Source organism: Papio anubis, chromosome 12 (genome assembly GCF_008728515.1).
Source record: "Papio anubis isolate 15944 chromosome 12, Panubis1.0, whole genome shotgun sequence".
In the NCBI taxonomy this organism is placed as follows: Eukaryota; Metazoa; Chordata; class Mammalia; order Primates; family Cercopithecidae; genus Papio; species Papio anubis.
The window spans coordinates 96040453-96060922 of NC_044987.1; the positions used below are offsets into that span (position 1 = coordinate 96040453).

Consider the following 20470-nt stretch of genomic DNA (forward strand, 5'->3'; position numbering starts at 1 on the left):
TCTGAGTTTTACTGAAAGAAAGAACATGTTTCCATCATTCTTTTTGCCCTCTTCTGATTATTCTGAAGGAGCTCTGGTCAAGGGTTCCAGGAGCTCTGAATGTAGCTACTGGCAGCCCCATAATAAATTTACGACCTGAGTGTCCCTTAGTTCCCCATAGCCTGGGAGTTATTTCACTGGAAAGTGTGGTCTTCACTGAAGAAGTATTGCAGAACTCTGCTGAGTTGGGATATTTTGGAAAATCTATTCTTTTAGAATTCTCACTTAAAACCTAAAAAAAAGATATGAATATCAATTAACTTCACACATGAAAAGATTCCTCATATGTTTAATCTTCCTTTATGTAATGTCTTGATTATGTTTGGAAGTAAATTGCCTTGATTATACCTTGGATAGAAAGGAATGCCTTTTCATTAATTTGAAACATGCTGTAGAGATGCTGATTTGTACCATAGAATGATAAATTGGGTTGAAAGCAATAAATCTCTCTGATAGGAATGAGCTGCAGTTGGATTTTTACGTTATTTTTGGCTGAGTGATGGACTCATAGCTTTGCTTTCTTAAAGGGACAAACCAAAGAATTTGGGCCTTATTTGAAGGTCAGGCTGGGTTTTATTGGCTTTTGATTACCTGATAATTTGTGAAATTATTTTGTCAACCTTACCTTTTTTTTTTTTTTTAATAGACATGGTTTGACTAGGCTGGAGTGTAGTGATGTGATCATAGCTCAGTGCAGCCTCAAACTCCTGGATTCAAGTGATCCTCTCACATCAGTGTTTTGAGTACCTGGGACTAAAAACGCACATCACCATGCCTGGCTAAATTTTGTTTACTTTTTGTGGAAATGGGGTCTCACTCTGTTGCCCAGGCTGGCCTCAAGAGATCCTCCCACAATCCTGTGGTTACAGGCATGAGCCACCACTCCTAGCCCTCTTCTTCCTTTTTTTTAAAGACAAATTACCAAAGTCATAAACTGAGACACTGGCATATACAAAGCTAAGAACTCTGATATATATTTGAATGACAGAGCTGGATAAAACAATTCTAGAACAATATCTAGTGGCTATGAGGATATTATCTCATCTAATTTTTTAACTCACTTTTCAGCTGACGAAACTTTGCAGCGAGATTAAAGAACCTGACCAAGGTCACATGGTTAGTTAGTGGTTTTGCCTGATTTCAGAGTCAGATCTATTTGATTCCAAACCTATGCTCTTAACTGTTCAGCTCTGCTGCCTCCTGTGTGGCTCTTAGGAATTTGGAGATTTCTTGTGTTATTAGTGGCAAAATCCAAGTTAGTAAAGACGCTTAGTCTAACACTTTTGGTGCAAAAGTAATTGTGGGTTTTGCTATTAAAAGTAATGCCAAAACCCACAATAACTTTTGCACCAACCTAATAGGAGGCCTACTTGTGAGTTTTAATGTAGGGATTTAGGTACCGGAGAGCCTCCTGTGTCTTTTATTCTTTAGTTATCTTACATGACCCTATTTAAACTTAGGGTTGATAAAAGATTCAATGCAATAAAAAGCATTATTAGTCTTTGTTATGATGCCATTATTTATTGCCAAGTGTAGGGTAAATGCATCTGATAGCAATAATATATGCACACCCTTAAAATGACCTGGTATGGCAGACACACCCGAATGTGTGTTCTGAGACAGGGACTCTGGGAGCAGCTGACCTGAAGTTTTCATTCCTTGTCTATGAGGAACATCTGAGCCCCTGGCCCATCCCATGGAACATGGGCCATATAGGGGATGGGGCCCTGAGTTTTGGGTTAAATAAACCCACCCAGGTAGAGGCCATTAAGGGGAGGGAAGACAAAGGACCAGATTCTGACTTTGAAACCAGGCAAAACCACTAACCATTAAGGGAAAATGCTATACAAATGGCATGCTGTTTGCAAGCCATTGCAGTTTTCCTGACCAGCTTGCTGCCACTGGGCTGTATGCAAGGTGGTTCTTCTGGCCAGGTGGTGCCCCTGGCCCATGCAGTTATCCTGTCCAGTCCAGCCACGACCAGACTCTCTCCCTTGTGTGTAAGCCCCTGATAAAACCCTATGTCTCCTTCACTGGCTCTAGGTCACTTCTTTGGCCTCTTGAAACTAGTACCATCCCCACTGGAGATGATTGGGGTTTGCCATGACACCAAGAAATTCTTCAAGTGTAAGTAAATGTATGGAAACTGTTTATTTCTAGGGTTTAAAGTATGTTCAATTAAAACAATGAACAACACTTTCAATGAGTAAATCTCTGAATGTTTTGCTGACAGAAATTTTTATAATAGATCATAGGGGTGACATAGGGTGGTAGGTTTATACTAATGTCAAAGAGACCCCTTTCTTTACTTTTTATATCCTGACTTCTTGAAAATCACTGAACTTTTGGTTTCTCCCTTTCTTAACAGAAGAGTCATCATTTCAAAAGAAGTCTCTCTTCATCAGAGAAAGCTTTATAAAATTCAGGAGGGCCTGGAGAATTGTGCTTAAGCCAGATGCTTACTGTACATTGAGATAAATTTGAAGATGTTAAACAGCTTCCAAAAACCTGTAATTGATTAATATGAGTTATATAATCCTCATTTCTCAGATGGAGAAATCAGGCCTATAATAGTTAATGTTAGAAGTTATCCAGGATAGTATAGAATTATTCTTCCTGATATTTAATTTCTATTTGGTTTTATTTTAACCCAAGGCAACTAAACACTCAGCAATAAATTTAATTATTTTAATTCTATGGAATAATGTTAAAATATCTTAAGATCACATATGTAATAAGTATGCAATATGGAAAATCTGGAACACATACGCAAAGCACAAAGGAAGAAAAACCTCTTGCCAATCCATTAAACTTCTCTAACAAACATAGGAGAAAAAAGTGTTATTATTGAATAAGCATTGAACCAGAATGTGATGCACATCCCAGGCAATCCATTAAGTGATTTTGGCAAAGACAGAAAGAAGTCTCACGCTTTTACATAGCCAAGCAGATGCAACCCATTACGTACGTGTTCTCAAGATAAACAAGAACTGATCCTCAAGAGGCTTTACCAGCACCATTTGTTGTAGGCAGTTCATTCTAAAATCACCTGGAATTTGGAGGTGACCATCCGCATTTGGTAATAGCCTTTATCTAAAGGAAAAATAAAATTCCCACTTCTTTATGATAGGAGGTAGACTTACAATTTGGATCCAGGCATCAATTGAAGTTAGGTTCCTACCCTGCCCAGGAAACTGAGAGATAGGAGCCTTATCTTCCTTGATGATTATATTTCAAAGAGATGGTTCCCAGGTCCTTGTGGAAACATTCCTGGGTTGTAAAATTGGTAAGAGACTTATTTAGCTTTTAAAAAGATTTATATACATTTCAAAGCAGCAGAGAAAAAGCTTACACTTACTAGTTTTCTAAGGTAAATGCCCAAAGAAAAGGGCATGGGGAAAGGTCTCTTTCCTGTTTCTTTGCAACAAAAAGAATTGGCGCTTTTTTTTTTTTTTTTTTGTCTGATTTGTATTTGCCCTTCCACCCATAGTATCAGCATCTCCATGATCCCAGCAGGGCCTGGAGCCTGCCACGGGCCTCAAAGAGGAGAGCTGCAGAGATCGAGCAGATCTTCTAGGCACAGGGAATGAGGTAAATTATTTGTAGTAGTTTGCAACTTTTCTGTTGAAGAAGTCTGTCCTGGGGAAAAGAGTTTTTCTCCCTTAATTTTGACCTTTTCTAGAAGACAGCCCTTAGAAACTGAGTCCTATGGCTAATGAGACCAACAGCATTTGTGATGCACACAGCCTTGCTCTGAAAGTCTGTCTAAAACAAAGCCAGTGGGATTTGATGTCTTAGCTCTAATTGTTCCTGTGGGGGACCATTTCTGACCTGTTGGGGGCCATGAGCTTATCTCTGCTCATTGTCCCGCCGCCCCAACAAGGACAAGGCTGCAGGACACACAGGAGGACCCGGTGTGGTTAAAGCCTCCTAAAGGGAGAGCCTGGAATAGAAAAGCAAGTAGGAGGGGCTCCCAGTGCAATGTCTGGAGATGGGTAAAATCATGGTTGGGTTTGAAGGGATCATAATCCAGATGACTGGGGAGGCTCAGAAACAGAAGGAGCTTGATAGAGCTGAGGCCGGCAATACCTGGAGGGCCTTCTGAAAGAAAAAGGTCAGCTTGGTACAGACTTGCACTCCGTGGACAAATCCGTCTCTGATCTTTTCAAGGAATTTGAGAAACAGAAGGTGACTAAAGGCCATGGAGAGCTTGAAGAATCACTGAGGCTGTGTGTTGAGGATTACAGAGTGAGAATCAGAAAGGCAGGCTGGAGATGCTGTGGGAAACCAGACTATGCCGCCCCCAGATACACTTCTTTGGCATATTTTGAGCCGGTTATTCAGAAAAACTGCAGACACAGAAATAGCGCTGAAAAGCTATCATCTTGTAGAGGAAATTTGCATCTAACCACATTGGTAAAGCAAACAGGGGATGCTGGCAGAGGTTTTCTCTGAGATCCCCTATTCTAGGTCCAGGAAAGATGATCTCACAGGCAAAGCAGACTGAAGGTCAGTCACTTTTGAAGGTCCGGCAGAGGAACTTAATCACAAGCTCCCATCTCTTCTTTCTGAGGGCTGCTCCCTGAGATAATTCAGCATAATAAGACAGGTTTTGCTTATCCATGGCTTCCTCCCCTTATCCCCCCTAGAATCTGTCACCACCTTCCTCCAGGAGCCCCAGCCTCTAGTTTTTTGTACAGTATAAAATCTTCAGTCGTCAGTCCTTCTTCGGATCTTCTATTTCGTGTGGCTTCCATGTGCATGTACACATAATACATTTGCATACCTTTTCTCCTGTTAATCTACTGTCGGTTTGTTTTATAGCCTCAGATGATCAAACCTTGGTGGGGAAAGAGAATTATCTTTGTCCCTGTGGTATTAAGCACTGAAGGTTTGTACAGGAGAGAAATTCGATTTAGCATGTGAGTTAATCGTACAGGCCTAGAGGGAAGGCCCACATGGAGGCCATGGCTTTTCAGGCCAGTCTGATGGAGCAGATGTGGATCCACTCACTGGGGAAGGCCGTGGAGCAGGAGGCTAAAGAAAACAGAGAATCTGTGATCTGATTTCAGAGGTGGAAAAACGTGTCAGTGACAGGTGACTTTCTCTCTCTCCTCCTGTCTGTCCATCTGCCTGCCTGACCCTGTCCACAGGCAGGTCTCCTGGCCTCTATTCTTGTGTTTTCCTTTTGACAGAAATCTAAGTGATTCTCAAATGAGATATCTACAGAAAACTAAGTATAAGAAATTTTCACTTCTGGATGTTACACTTCATGCTCTATTTGGCTTATTGAATGTTGATGCTAATCTTTTTTTAAAAGCAAAGAAAAACACACAATCCAGAGTAACACTGGAAACATTTAGTTCTACATCCTCTAAGTCTCTATGTAAATGGATTCTTTCTTTTTGAAATTTATTTTATGTTTTTATTTTACTTTAAGTTCTGGGATCCATGTGCAGAACATGCAGGTTTGTTACATGTGTATACATGTACCACGGTGGCTTGCCGCACCCATCAACCCGTCATCTAGGTTTTCAGCCTCGCATGCATTAGGTATTTGTCCTAATGCTCTCCCTCCCCTTCTCCCCCACTGCTGACAGGCCCTGGTGTGTGATGTTCCCCTCCCTGTGTCCATGTGTTCTCATTGTTCAACTCCCACTTACCAGTGAGAACATGTGGTGTTTGGTTTTCTGCTCCTGTTTTAGTTTGCTGAGAATGATGGCTTCCAGCTTCGTCCATGCCCCTGCAAAGGACATAAACTCATTTTTTTTAATGGCTATGAAGACTTGGAACCAACCCAATGCCCATCAGTGTTAGACTGGATAAAGAAAATGTGGCACATACACAAAATGGATTTTCTTAAATTACATCTACCACTCTCTTTAAGGATGTTAATGAACCAATGCAGACATGTTTGATTTGATATGATTTTTTAGTAGCATGTACTTCACATATAGAAGCCTGCACAGGAGCAACACATTTTGCATAATATTTAATTAGTGGATGTTTGCTTCGAAAAGCCTTATGTGACCTGTGAAGCAATCAAAATAATTATAGGCACCAATTGCATATGCAAAATTGAGACCCTGTAGGTGTCCTCATCCACTCTGCTTATACCTCAGAGAATTGCTGGATCCTGGCAAAAGGACTGTCGGCAGCCACGAGCGTGCAGTGGTGGCTTGCTTTCTCTTTGCTTCAGTGCTTTCCTTTCAAGCAGCAGGGAGATTAAAAAAAATAAAGAACTTCACAATAGCAGTGGAGGAAGAGGAATGAGAACTCTGCAGAGTGCCTTTTGAACTACCAGCTCTAGCATTTTTTGCCTTCACCGCTCATTTGTGCAAGTCTGATCTTGTCCTTTATTATTCAAGAGTAGGGTCCTTCTTCCTGTTAGATTGAGGTTCCTCGAAGCCACAAACCATGTCGTATCCTTTCTGTGCTGCCTGTAGTACTCTAATGGTGAAGATGTAGTGGATACTCAGTAAGGATCTGGAGAATCGAACTGAAGAGCCATGGCAGAGTACAATAGGATGGTGTTTTTGAGATTTCTTTTTCTTTTGCACTTCCCTACACAAAATCTCTGTAGTTCGCTTGAGCGTCCTCCTACCTCTTAGAATGGTTACAAGAGGGATACAAAAAGTTAGTATTCCAATTTTGATATTTAAAGTAGTATTTTCTGGTTCTGCAGTAAAACAAAATTTTAGATGTTTTAAACTCCTTTTACTCCTTCCCCTGGCTTTCTGTTTGTTTGTTTTTACCAGATCAAGAAGTAGGCCGCAGGTGATTAAAGCATTACGATTTTTCTAAATGTAGAGGCTACTCCCCTTGCCTGATAGCACGTAGGGCACAAGATTCAATGCCCCAAAGGAGAACAATTTTTAGAAGAAGCCAAAACTCAAGTCTACCTTTTCTTACATGGCATTGTGAAAAGAGGGGGTGCAGGGAATGAGGAAGGGGTGAACGCACAGGTTTTGATATTTTTTTTTGCTGAGCCTGAACCCAGAAGATGGGAAGCCCATGCATGTGTGTGTATACCACCAGCACGCTTGTTATTCTAGGAGTGGATTTGTTTCACAGGTTGCCCCCGTAGCATTCTGTGGGCAGCTTCATTAAAGGACACTGGTCAACATAGTCTGGTTAGGCTGAGGAGAACCTGGGTTTGGCTTTCCTGAATCTCTCTTAACTTTCACATGACTGAAAGGGACCTAGGTGTTCCTCATGCCCTGAGGGCTGCTGGCTGAATTTTGCAGACTCTGACTGGGGAATACGGCAGGAAGGGGTTGCTTTCATGGACAAAGGAGCCATATTGCTGAGGACAGCAGGGCAGGGCTTCCTGGCCAGGCCTTGGATGCGTCCACCCTGTAAGCAAGAGCTGAGTCCGGCATCCTGAGGTACAACAGCCATAGACTTTACAAAGAGGTCCCCAGCAGAATGCCCAGTGCACAGGGTCATGCCTCGATAGTCTCCAGGGGCCAGCCCAGCCTGGGCCCTCTGCAGCAGATACCAACCTGCCTGTCTAGGACTCCAGCCGGCTCCCTCCCCTCTGCCTCCTCAAGGCTACATGAGCCACATCCTTTCTCCCGTACTCCAAGATGCATTGTAGGAGAAGCAGGGGAAGGGGGCTCAGTCTCTAAAACACTGAGCATTTACCCAGGTCATTCAAGCAGAGATGTGATGATGCCCAGGAAGTCTAAATTACTAGGTCAGATAAACATCTATTTCTCTTGCCATCAACTGGGCGAAAGCCTGTGAAAAAGACCAGATCAATTACAGAAGAATAAAAAGGCTATTTATTTTTGTACTTCGGAGTGCAGTATAAGTGAATATTGATCCTGCTACAGTGTGTGGGTTTTTTCATGTTTCTTAAAATTCTTTTAGAAATGAACATTTCCTAGTCTTCTCTGTAAACTCCAAAGTTAGACTCCAGTTTATAAAGGCATCAGCAGGAAGCAGTGCCTCCCAAGGTGGAGGAAATATGGAAAAAAGATCTTTCCTGGCCGATTCAGAAGAGCTGAGAGTGAGCATGAGAGAATTAGCATGACAGTTTGACCGGAGCTGATAGCAAGCAGATTCGAGCAAACAGATATACATATTCTTTTAAAATCTCCTACCGTGCCTTCAAATGGTCATCCCAAATGTTTCATTTTACATTAAGTGCCAGCTTGCCTCTAGGGATGAGGATAAAAGACATTTTGAATTTAACTTCTTAATTAGGAAACACCAAAGCTGTCATTCATACTAGGAGAAAGAAGGAGCCTTCATCACCCACTGCAGATAATGAGACTTACCAGATATTAATTGTATGTGTGTTTAGCTTTGAAATGTAGTATTTAAAGTTTCGAGAATTAGAAATAGCATAGATATCACAGGCCCTGTGATGCAGTAGAGTCATTAATAAATGGGGATAACCCTTAAAAAATAGAGTAACCAGACTTTTTTGGGGGGCAGGGTGGATAATAAATTCACTCTTCAGTCTTTAAGTACTGCACACCAGCTCTAAGGTGAAGTTGTGAAGAAGTTACCAAGTGACTTATCAGAAGCATCCTGGTTGAAAGGAGAGGGAAAGTTGCTACCATTTATTCTGTGCCAGGAACTTGAACATCTTTTCGATGTGGATTAAACCACATTTAATCCTCTTGCTATTCTCATGAAGTAGAGAAATATGTATGGATTCTGGTTATAAGAAAACTGAGGTTTCAAGAGTTAAACTGACCTGTCCACATTACCAGCTGATGTGTGTGAAGGTTGGAATACAAACCTAGATCTAAGACCCATGCTTTTTGTGTGACACCACCCTGCTGCCTCATGGGAAAGGTGAGAAAATCTCGCAGAGGGATTCCACAATTGTACTTTGTACTTCTCCTCCTTGGCAAAACTGATAACCCTGATAGATTTTTGAAAATGAAATACATCCTCCCTCTTAGATGGCCAGCAACATGTTTGCTGGGGTCAGGTCTGTTTTATTATCTTATCCAAAACACATGGCCCAATGCTTGGTACATTGTACGTGGTCAAGTTTTTCACTGGCTGATTATAAGTAAGCATATGCTATTGGGATTGAGAAAGTAAATTAATGCAAATTTGGGGGAGATTTTTTTTTTGCAGATACATAAGATTACTGATATGTCTTTGATTCATTTAGAAAATTCTTTCCCTAAAGGTATCGATGGATTGTCAGACTCCTTGATATTTACACTTATCATAACTCCTACATGATTAATAAAGAAGTAAAAAATGTTGAGGATCAGGCAAATGAACAGCTGGAGTGATCATTGTTAGAGTTTCTGAGTTTCTATTCTTTTTCTCTTAGAGACCAGAATAAGATTTGGTTCCTAATGGATGGGCGTGGGCTCTGAAACCTGGAGAATCAGAAAGGGAATAGAACATGTGATTTAGATTTCTGAGCCACACTTAAATGGCTGGCAGCTGAGATTCAGGAATGACAGAGGCTGATCAAGCTGGAGTCATACAGTAGCTTCTATTAATAACAAGACGAGCAGAGTGGGGAGAGAGCTCAATGAATCGAACGAGAGGGGACAATGGGAGCTCAGGAGGGTAAACCTGATTACCCAGTTTCTACTGTGTCTCGTGTCCACCTGGAAATAGGCCTTGTCTCTTCCCTACCAGCCGAATTCTCAGCTGAAAATGCAAAGGTGAGACACTTAGAGAAGCCTGTTTTAATGGGGGTGGATATTATTTCTGCCTCAGTCATTTTCAGCTCGAAACCACAAGATGGCAATGTTGCATCATTCCTTGCAAGACCTTTGCCCATGGCTGTCCTGACTCCAGGTGAATTCAATTGCTAAGCAATAAATTGGGAGATGCAGGATCGTGTTGGTTTAACCAGTGAACATTATACTTGTATTTGGTACTACTGATTGTGCTTTCCATGATAAAATGTAGCATACTCCAGGAAAAGTAATACATTTTCACCCCTTGTTAGAACACTCATGTAATTCAAGTAAATAACACAGACATAGTCTGAATTTCAGTCTTCTAGACCCGGTTTTCCCCAAATCAGACTAATTAGTTTTATTCCATCTAGCCAACACCTGCTTGAGAAGAACATTTAGTGTCATAAAACAAACCACCCACCAAGGAATAAGGAAACTGAGAAAAGCCCACACACCGACGTCATGTTGCCAAGCTCAGCTCTAAAACAAAGCCTTACAACCCACCCTGGTGGATTCTCTTGGAGGAAACTCCATTTTCTAATATAAGTTTCTGCATGAAAAATCTCTGTTCAGAGTCATGAAATGCTCTTATGCAAACGATATTGTTGGAATCCTCTTTTCTTTAGGAGTCAATTTCTGAGGACATATTCAGGCTTAATTTTTTCACAGACCCTTGAGTCCCCTGTTTTTCAATTGTGTTTGAGGAAGAGACTAAAATGAAATTTGATGGTATGATCAAACCCCAAGGGATTTGGTGCCTTCCCGAGTATGATGGGCATAGATCAAATACTGAGTACCTTTCGACGGTTATTAAGGTGAGGTTACAAGTGTTACAGTCGTTCGCTCTAGAAAAGGTTCAGGTGTGAATGAGTTGCTTTCATGGAGGAGATTAAGGGAAAGGCTGCCGCTAGATCAGTGGCTCTCAAATTTTAGCAGGTATCAGGAACACCTGGGTGACTTACCAAACCACAGCTCACTGGATTTCACCTCTAGAGTTTCCGATTCTGTAGGTCTACGGTGGGGCCCGGGGATTTGTGTTTCTGACAAGTTCACAGGTAATGGGGGTGCAGCTGGTCCAGAAGTCATGCTTTTAGAACCCTGACGCTGGACCTATTTTCTCTAAAGGACGGGTAACTGGGTGATTTTCATTTAGGGGCTTTGCAGAGAATGTTAAGAAATACTGACTCAATAGAATGAATGCTTGCTTTAGGATCTAGAGATGGGAATTCAAATATAGGCCCTATCACTTAGTTGCTAGATATATGAGGCCAATGACTTAACTTCCCATAACCTCCATCTGTCGTCTAGAAAATAGGATTGTACTCAGATATCAGGATTTGAATCCTGGCTTTGCTAATTGCTACGTGACTTTGTTCAAATTACTTAGCCACTCTGAGTCTGATTCCTTATGGGTAAAAATAGTACTTCTGAGTTGTTTTGGAAGTAAAATATTTAATATAAAGGCACTGCTCATAGAATTTGTTGCTGCTTTCCTTTTCTTTGCTAGATTGATATATGCATGCATCTGAAATCACTTTATAAAATACAAAACACCATAGAAATGTTGGTTACTGTTTCACAGAGAAATTGCTTTAGGAAAAAACCTTCCTAGATCCTTTAGATTGTCTGTTTTCCTTGACCAGCTTAGTCTGTTTGGATAAATCGGCTATTTTTAGCCAATTGTGAGTTTCTTCTTATAATTGTTTGAAATCACTGGACAAACCTGAAGTTTGCCTGATATATTCCAGGATGCAGGAGGAAGCACTGATAACGCCTGGAATTTTTTCCAGATTGGGTTGGTCAATTCTGCTTTCCCATTTTTAAAGATAAAAATAAAGAGCCAGGAGTTGAATGGCAAAATGCAGTTTGGCTTAGAGAATGGGGGTCAGCAGGGTCATGAGATACTTCTGGATCCCTTTTCATGTCCCAGGAGAGGCTGGTACCCAAGCAGAATTGACCAACTGGTTTTCACATTATGGTGTCTACATGATGTCAGTATGATTTGTTATATAGTGAAAAAGTGATTGGTCATATAACTGTTGGTTTGAAGACATTAAAGATCTAATTCTCTTTCTGCCATTGAAAGGTATTCGATATTTCACCTAAACCCATTGTTCTTGGGAAGGCACCAAACCCAAGTTGTGCAACCTTGGGTTAGTCATTTCCCTTCACTGAGCCTCAGTTTCCCCATTACAACATGAGGGATTTGCATGAGATCAGGCTTCTTATATAGCAGTCTGTAGATGGGATCCATGGATCATTTAAAACGCCAGATCTTTTGATTGTGCAATTTTATGTCAAGAGGATCTATAGCTTTCATCAGATTCTGAAAGGGGTCTGTTGCACTAAAAAAATTTAACCTCAGATGTTATTAAAGATCATAGTCAAGTCTAGGCTTGCATCTCTGCCAGTGATGCTAAATAATTGCAACTGAGTTTTCACTGACCAGGTAAAATAGATCCCGTAGCTCATTTGGTATTGTATAGATACTGCTTTTTAAGTAATGCCATCAAAGGAAATCAAATTTTAAACAGTAGTGAAAAGTTTGGAGAAAGATCAATGTCCACGGAAAGGATAAAGCCATAGAACAGCTTACTGGCATCACACAGCAGCAGTTTTGTGAATGTGCCACTGTCCATGGGGTACAGATGATGGGCCTTATCAGCATACTCACACTTGATCAGGTTTAAGGTGACAGATACTCACTAATGCAGTTTGCACGAGACTGATGAATAAACTGGAATGCCAATGTGATTATTTACAGTGAGGGATGACTTCTGTCTGTGCCTGGATAGCTCCTTTTGCAGGACTTGAGCTACATTATTAATCAGTAGATTGTTAAGGATTTAGAGCAAAAGGATACATACAGTTTTGAAAAATGTTTTTTTTTTTTGGGTCAGGGTGAGGTCCCAACATCACTGATTATGTGTCAGTAAAGAATCCAGTAGGTTTTCTGTTTCCTCCTATTCAGTGTTGACTTACCTGTCAGTGGGGCTCTTTGGAAACAAATTTCCAAGTTCTTTGGGGACATGATTCACTTGGTCCCCAGATACCACCTAAAAAAGCCGTTTTTTTTTTTTCTTAGACAGAGTCTCGCTCTGTCACCCAGGCTGGAGTGCAGTGGCACAATCATGGCTCATTGCAAGCTCCGCCTCCCGGGTTCACGCCATTCTCCTGCCTCAGCCTCCCGAGTAGCTGGGACTACAGGTACCCACCACCACGCCCGGCTAATTTTTTGTGTTTTTAGTAGAGACGGGGTTTCACCGTGTTAACCAGGATGGTCTCCATCTCCTGACCTTGTGATCTGCCCGCCTCGGCCTCCCAAAGTGCTGGTATTACAGGCGTGAGCCACTGGGCCCAACCCAGAGAGAATATTCTTAACCATCATTGTGTGTAAGCCAAGTGAAGTTGATGAGATACAAGACATGCTTTTCTAGTCACAACACCCATTAGATTGTTAATCCATGTTGAAAGCAACTTGAGTGGCTAACTTCATATGACACAATGATCATACCATCATGATTTTTAACTTTGTTTAAACAATATTGGTGAAACTGAGGCTTTTGTTCAAATATATTTTTATCAGTTGTTCTCACTCTAAAAGCCAAGTCTCTTTTCTAGTTCCTGGGGTCTCTTCTATTTTCCATGAGAGGAGATTGATTTCTTGTTCCTCTACTAAGTTGTCAGACAAACAAATCTCTTACCGGTTTGGGGATGATAATGTTTACTCTGTGTATCTCATGTAGGCATAATGAAATCATCAGCACATTCCTGCAGAAACTTGCTCACCTGAGCAGGCATTTTCTAAATTAAATCGGTAGTGTTATAGAGTTCTAAATGTTCAGAGAGAGAGAGAGAGAGAGAGAGAGAGAGAGAGAGAACATACAATGTAAGTGTGCCTCTTGGCAAGCAAGCCTGATTTACAATAGCATGCATTTATACAAAAGAGTCAAGACGTTTTTACTATTCAAGAGGATCTCCTCTCCAATTCTCACTTGGCAAACCTATATTATGATTTGATTTATAAAAATTATTTACCCCTAACTTGTCAGAAATATGCACACTGTATAAAGTGAAACTCTGAGTTGGAATTCATGCTGCCTCATTCTTGGGATGCTAGTGATGCAGAAGAAGAAAATTTCAGTAACTCAATCCTGCAAAATAGGATGCTAGATAAAGACTCCTCAACCTTTTTAGTTCCATGCAATTGTCCGCAATTTTATCAAAGTCAAGCAGGAAGTACAGACATAAAACAGGTGAGGTTTCCTTTCTCAGACCCACATTCCTCATTTGCCCCTTTTACTTCTACCCTTGACAGTGCACTACTTCTACCCTTGAGTCCAACCACTCAGGTTATTGCCTCCAGTAGTCTTTCAATTTCCTGTAAACACCAGGGCACTGGAAAAATGGCTAAATTTGCCCAATCTAAGGCATACTCATTGACCATGGTTTAATATGTGATCCATCCTATAAGTTATTTGCATTTTAACAGAAAAAGACCAAAGGAATACATTTCTGGTTCTAGAATTTCAGACCATGGTAAAATGGTGGGTCAAATTTGGAGGGAGAGGTATTGGGGGTGGGTGGGAGGATTTGCTGCTTCTGTCCTATTAATTCAGATGTTATTTCACATTTCAGGGCCTGAAATCTCTGCATCTGATTCTAACTGTGCAATTGACATAAATAACAAAGTGGTTACTGCCACTACTTTGAGATTAAGCATGCATTAACCTGTGGGGTTATTTTATAGTAATTAAGTGACAAAATCTCTCTGACGTTGGTGTGTATATTGAAGGCTTTTGTAGTTGGTTAGCAGAGGAGTGAAGTTGAGGAGCTTAATCAACCACTCAAGTTGTTAGTTTCAACTTTATTCCAGCACCATGTTTGCTATCTATATTAGGGGAAGGCAGGAGGGAAAACTTCATCCATTGACATGTTGCACATGTGCTCTCAGTCTCACTGAAGGTTGAAGATTGCTCTTACATTTCTCACTCCCAAGCTATGCCAAGCTATGCTGCATGCTGATCTTATGGTAAGGCCAAGGATCAGCTGGGGAGTGAGTGATACTGATGAGGAGGTCAAAGTCAGTTGGGTACAGCCCGTTGGTTTTGTCCCTGCACAGAGTCTGTTTAATGCCTTCAGCCCTGCTGGAGTCATTGATCCCAGGGTGAAAAGGATGATGGAATGCGAATGTATCCATGTAAACCATCCCAGTGTTGGAAAACATATCCAAAGGTATAATGTATTGATGGGATAGTAGTGGTATCACCTTTGTATATAAAGAATAGCACCTTCTCCCTCCCTCCCTCCCTCGTTCCCTCATCAAATATTTATTACAGCTCATACTCTATTCTGGATACTAGGTTTCATGCTGGACAAATGCTAAGATTCACAAAAAGAAGTCTCCTGACCTCAAAGAGATTATAGTAAAGTGAGGGATAGACTGGCAAATATTTACAGTACTTTGTCATATATATTGTGCTAAGTGAATAGAGATGGTGTAATTGATTATTTCAGAAGGGAATCATAGAAGGTTTCTGAAGGAATTGTCTTTTGAGTTGGGTCTTGAAAAATGCATAGAAGTTAACCAGGTTAACTGGTTAAGGGGTGGATGATGGAGATGTTTCACTTAAAAGACATGACTCACTACACAGAAACCTGGGACCAGTAAACCAATGACCTGTGGTTTTCTGTGGCTAGAGTGCAGGCTGATGGGTAAGTGAAGTGGTAGGAGATGAAACTGTAAAAGAGGTAGGGGCCAAAGGGGGCTCCTGGGACATGTGAGAATTTTAAAAATATACCTGTTGGGCAATAGGGATCCTTCAAATATTATATCTAGAGGAGAGTGTGGTTTGTGATCTAATTAAATTTTTAGAGCCGGCTGTGGTGGCTCACGCCTGTAATCCCAGCACTTTGAGAGGCTGAGGTGGGCAGATCACAAGGTCAGGAGTTCGAGAGCAGCCTGGCCAACGTGGTGAAACCATGTCTCTACTAAAAATACAAAAATTAGCTGGGCATGGTGGCGGGCAACTGTAATCCCAGCTACTCTGGAGGCTGAGGCAGGAGAATCACTTAAGGCTGAGGCAGGAGAATCGCTTAAACCTGAGAGGTGGAGGTTGTAGGGAGCCAAGATTGTGCCACAGAGCTCCAGTCTGGGTGACAGAGCAAGACCCTTGTCTTGGGGAAGAAAAAAAATTTTTTTTTTAGAAAGAGTTGGGTTAATGAATTGGAGGAAGAATTTGTGGTGTGACCAAAAAAGGAGGCTGATGTCAATGTTCAGGTGAGAGTAAAGGGATCCAAACTGAGATAATTGTAGTGAGTCTAGAAGGTAAAGGATAGCTTTAGGAGATACTCAGTATAATTGGCATGACCAATTGTATAGATGGCTGTGGATGGGGGTGGGAGGGAGTGTTATGGCACAAAAAGTAGAAAAAACTCATAAGACAGTGAACAGAAGATATTGGGGATATTTTTCTCAGAGAGAAATTTGTGTAAATAAGGACTTGTATTAAATGTTTTAGACTGTTTTCTCATCTCTGAACTCCTGGATATTTTGATAATTTGATTAGGAACCATGCCACTTACCATTGAACTATATTTCTACTCTCCTGGATAGCGGGAATACAAAGATGAATAGACAGAATCCTTCATCTCCAGAAGCTCATAATCTATTGGGGCGGGGGCGGTGGCGATAAGTAAACAAATAATTGCAAATGAGTATGGTATGTTGTCATCCAGGTATGTGTGAAGGACAGGCATGGCGGTATGTATTTAGGACGTTGCATTTAGGGTCTGGTGTAGAAGAGTGACATGATTAGATTCTGAGTTTTAGAAAGATTATGGAAGTCTCAAAGGTGGATTAAAGTGAGGCCAATCAAGAGCTGGAAGACCTATGAGGAGGCAGATGCTCAGTTGAAAAAGCAGCTACTTTGAGCTGCAAGGCTGGCCCTATGGCACTGTGGAAAGGAACTATGCCTTCTGAGTTCTGGAGCTCTCACTAAGTTCTAGCATTGCCTCAGGGATCAATCTCATTATCTAACCTTGGCTTTGCCTTTGGTCATTTAGGGATCCTGAGGAGTTCTGTCTTCTTTTTTACTCCTACTGGTGATGACAGCATGCATTGGTGGTAAGGACTGGACATTGACCTTGCAATGAGAAGACAGAATGGGGAATGAGGGTAAGGGAAGTTGGTAAAAGACAAGATCCAGAGAGTGCTGTTACCATCACAGTGAGATCTGGGAGTGCACTGGTAGGGGAAATTTGCATGAGGCTCCCAAATGCTTGAATGGTAGGAGAATGCAATAAAATGAGGCAGGATGGCCCTGAATGGTAAGAGGAGCAGAACATCCCTACATTTTGCCATAGTCCAACCCTTGGTGGTTCTTCAGGTAAGATTGTATATTATAGCTGTAGCAATAAAAATAACAACAAATTGGCTGCACTGGCTCACACCTGTCATCCCAGAACTTTGAGAGGCTGAGGCGAGCAGATCACTTGAGGTCAGGGGTTTGAGATTGGCCTGGTCAACATGGTGAAACCCTGTCTCTACAAAAAATACCAAAATTGGCTGAGCATCGTGGTGTACACCTGTAATGCCAGTTAGTCGGGAGGCTGAGGCATGAGAATTGCTTGAACCTGGGAGGCGGAGGTTGCAGTGAGCTGGGATCACGCCACTGCATTCCAGCTTGGGCAACAGGGCGAGACTCTGTCTCAAAAATAAAATGAAGGAAAAAAAAAAAAACCCAAAGTAACAATAAATTACATAGTTCTAAGCATTTTACGTATATTATCTCATTTAATCATTATAGCCACTCTATGAGAAAACTGTAGCACGGAGAGGTTAATAACATGCTGAAGGTAGAGCTAGAAAGTGACAGAGCTGGACTTTCAGCCTAGGTAGCCTAGCTCCTGGATCCATGTGCTTAATCACTGTCTCCCAAACTCTATTGGCAAGGGAAGATGTCAGCCCATAAGTCCCTGGATGATGTCTGTTTCTTTATCTTAGCCATTCTAAAGTAAGTCACTCCAATGCTATGTTTGGTTTAAAATAGAGGATGAGAGGAAAGGATATTTTCCTTGTGTCTGTGAATTCCAGGTGACAGTGAATAGACAAGGAGGGAAATCAACAGGAACTGAAGGATTCCAGGATACCTATGATGCTGGCTGGACCTTTGGGGATGAGCTAACTGCATTTGAGGGAATACTGTCTTATTAGATCTAAAGGTGATGTTATTGAACCTGTGTCTTTCCTCATTAGCCTGCCCCTGGAAATGCTGGACAGCTGAAGCCACGATGACAAAGGAGAAGATTAGAGGCAACTGAGACCTGACCAAGTCACGGACCTGGCAGATGAAAAGGTGAGTCTTGTTTGAAATTACACCTCCTGGGCCCACTTCAATGCCCAAGCTTTCAGGCAGAATTGTGGTGCACACACTTTTCTTTATTTTTAAAGGTAAAACATTGATTGTTCTGGAGACAAGAAAGTCACCTTAGCTATGAACTAATGCCTCAGTTGAATGTATGGATCAGTGTCTCCATGGCTTTCTAACCCCTGGGCAATGTTTTATAGCAATTACCTGTAAAACCAGTTGCTATAGTTACCTATTGTCTATGCTTCAAGAAGAGAAATATCTAGCTAAGCTAGTTCGCAGAAGAAATAGTTGTTGAGGTCTGACAAGAAAGAATGGGACATGCAGAAAAAGTATTTTTACCCACATAGTGACAAGTTTAGAGCATCTAGCCTACTTACAGGCCAGTGATCATGGATCTGTATCTCCTTTTCCAAGTGAATCATCCCAATTCACAAAGATGAGCCCCAAACAGCCATGTTTAAAATAGGTGGCCACGTTGCCGCCTAGTTGTAACTGATTGGATCAGGGTGAACACCTAACTCAGGCTGGGGCAATCTGATTCTGTCCCCTGGAAATCAGGACTGAAGTCTTTCCAGTCTGTCTGGAGAAATGGCAGGACCTGTTCTATGTAAGCTTGAAGGAGTGGGGACCATTTTCTATGTTATGGAATGAGGAAAAGAGAAGGCATACTTGTGGAGGGAGAATAAACGTATTTGCAGAGGAAGCAGTGGGGAGAGGAAATGTAGCTTAAGAGTTTTTTTTTAGTTCCTGTACCTTTCTGAAGCAGGATTGCATTTCTGCCTTAGAGCATTTTCTTTCTTTCTTGTATTCTTTATTATTATTACTCATTTTTTGTTCTTACTGGCGTGAATTAGTTTCTGTCACTTCTCACTAAAACTTACACGGTGCTCCAATATAAGCTATGCTCAAGGCCCCCGTGATGGATTGAATTGTGTCCTCTTAAAATTATATGTTGAAGTCCTAACTCCCAGTGTCTCAGAATGTTACCATATCTAAGGACAGGGTCTTTAAAGAGGTAACTAAATTAAAGTGAGGTTTTTAGGGTGGGCCTTAATCTACAATGACTGTTAATTTATAGGAAGAGATTAGGACACAGGCATGCATGGAGGAAGACCTTGTGAAGATACTCATCTACACGCCAGGGACAGAGGCCTCAGAAGAAATCAACCCAGCCCACACCTTAATCTCAGACTTCCAGCCTCCAGCATTGTGAGAAAATGAGCTTCTGTTATTCAAGCTATCCAGTCTGTGGGACTTTGTTAGGTCAGCCCAAGCAAACGAATGCAACTGCTATGCACGGCATGAGACTATAATTCCTCCTCCCTCTGTCCCCACCAAAGTAAACTTCATAATCGACTAACTGCTGGTTCTTTTCTTAATAGTGATCCATAAAAACAATAGCAGAACGATCCTTTACTTTGGCTACAAAGCCAATAACTGGCATTCAAGGCCCCTGATGGAGCATAGCTCTAAAGGAATACATCTTCTTAATGCTCTTGTTTGGTTTAAATTAAAAGTGTTCAGCTTCATGCCTTCTCAAGGAAAGGTGCTTGCTAAAGCTTTAATTCTACATGGGAAAATGATTGCTTTTTCACTAATTGGAATGAATAGGAACCCTTTCTTCAATTCATTAAAACTCAGGTGAAAACAAAGCGAGTCCCTTTGCAGAAAGAAGTACAGGAACTTGCAGATTCCTCCCTACTGCCTTTGAGTTCTGAGGTCAGTGTATGAAAAGTCATTTTCATCAGTTATCATCACATCAGAGAATTAGGCAAAGAAAAGCATCCAGGTTTTTCTTACTTTTAATCAGGACAAGATATAGGAGAATGCTGTTGACATTTCAAAAAAAATATCAGAGAAGTGAAGGCCAAGAGTGAATAGAAAAAGATGTTGATTTAACTGAACTACAGTGGCATTTAAGAGGTCGCTGAGCAGAGACAAGGTGCAAAGGAACTAGGAATAGTTTATAGACTCATAACACAGTATGTGCCAATAGAAGCAGCCACTGAAAGGATTCTGTCATTTGTGTGTGTGCCCGAAGGCAGTTTTGGTTTTTGTGAAAGGAGGAAAGGAGGATTTTATTTGGAAAATTTTGTGGTTTTCACATGTTCCTGCAAAGGAGACTAGACATGGCAAATAAGTTTCAACTCACATGCAGCTCTGAATATGTGGATTATTATCTCCCTGGAGGATTGTGTTGGGATGGGTAATTTTTGTATTTTTTAGTAGAGATGGGATTTCTCCATGTTGGTCAGGCTAGTCTTGAACTCCCAACCTCAGGTGATCCTCCTGCCTTGGTTTCCCAAAGTGCTGGGATTACAGGTGTGAGCAAGCGCACCCAGCCTGTTATTCCTATTTTACTAGTATGAAAACGTGGGTTTAAGGAGG

The 20470-nt window shown here is 41.4% G+C and overlaps 1 long non-coding RNA gene across 1 annotated transcript in view; it reads left to right on the forward strand.

The window, feature by feature from the left end:
• Positions 1-863: 863 nt before the first annotated feature.
• LOC116269762 overlaps positions 864-20470 on the forward strand; it is a 296445-nt gene continuing 276838 nt past the window's right edge. Inside the window, exons 1-2 of the long non-coding RNA XR_004177520.1 lie at positions 864-3630; positions 17968-18067. This is a non-coding gene — a long non-coding RNA (uncharacterized LOC116269762). The remainder of the gene's footprint in view (positions 3631-17967; positions 18068-20470) is intronic.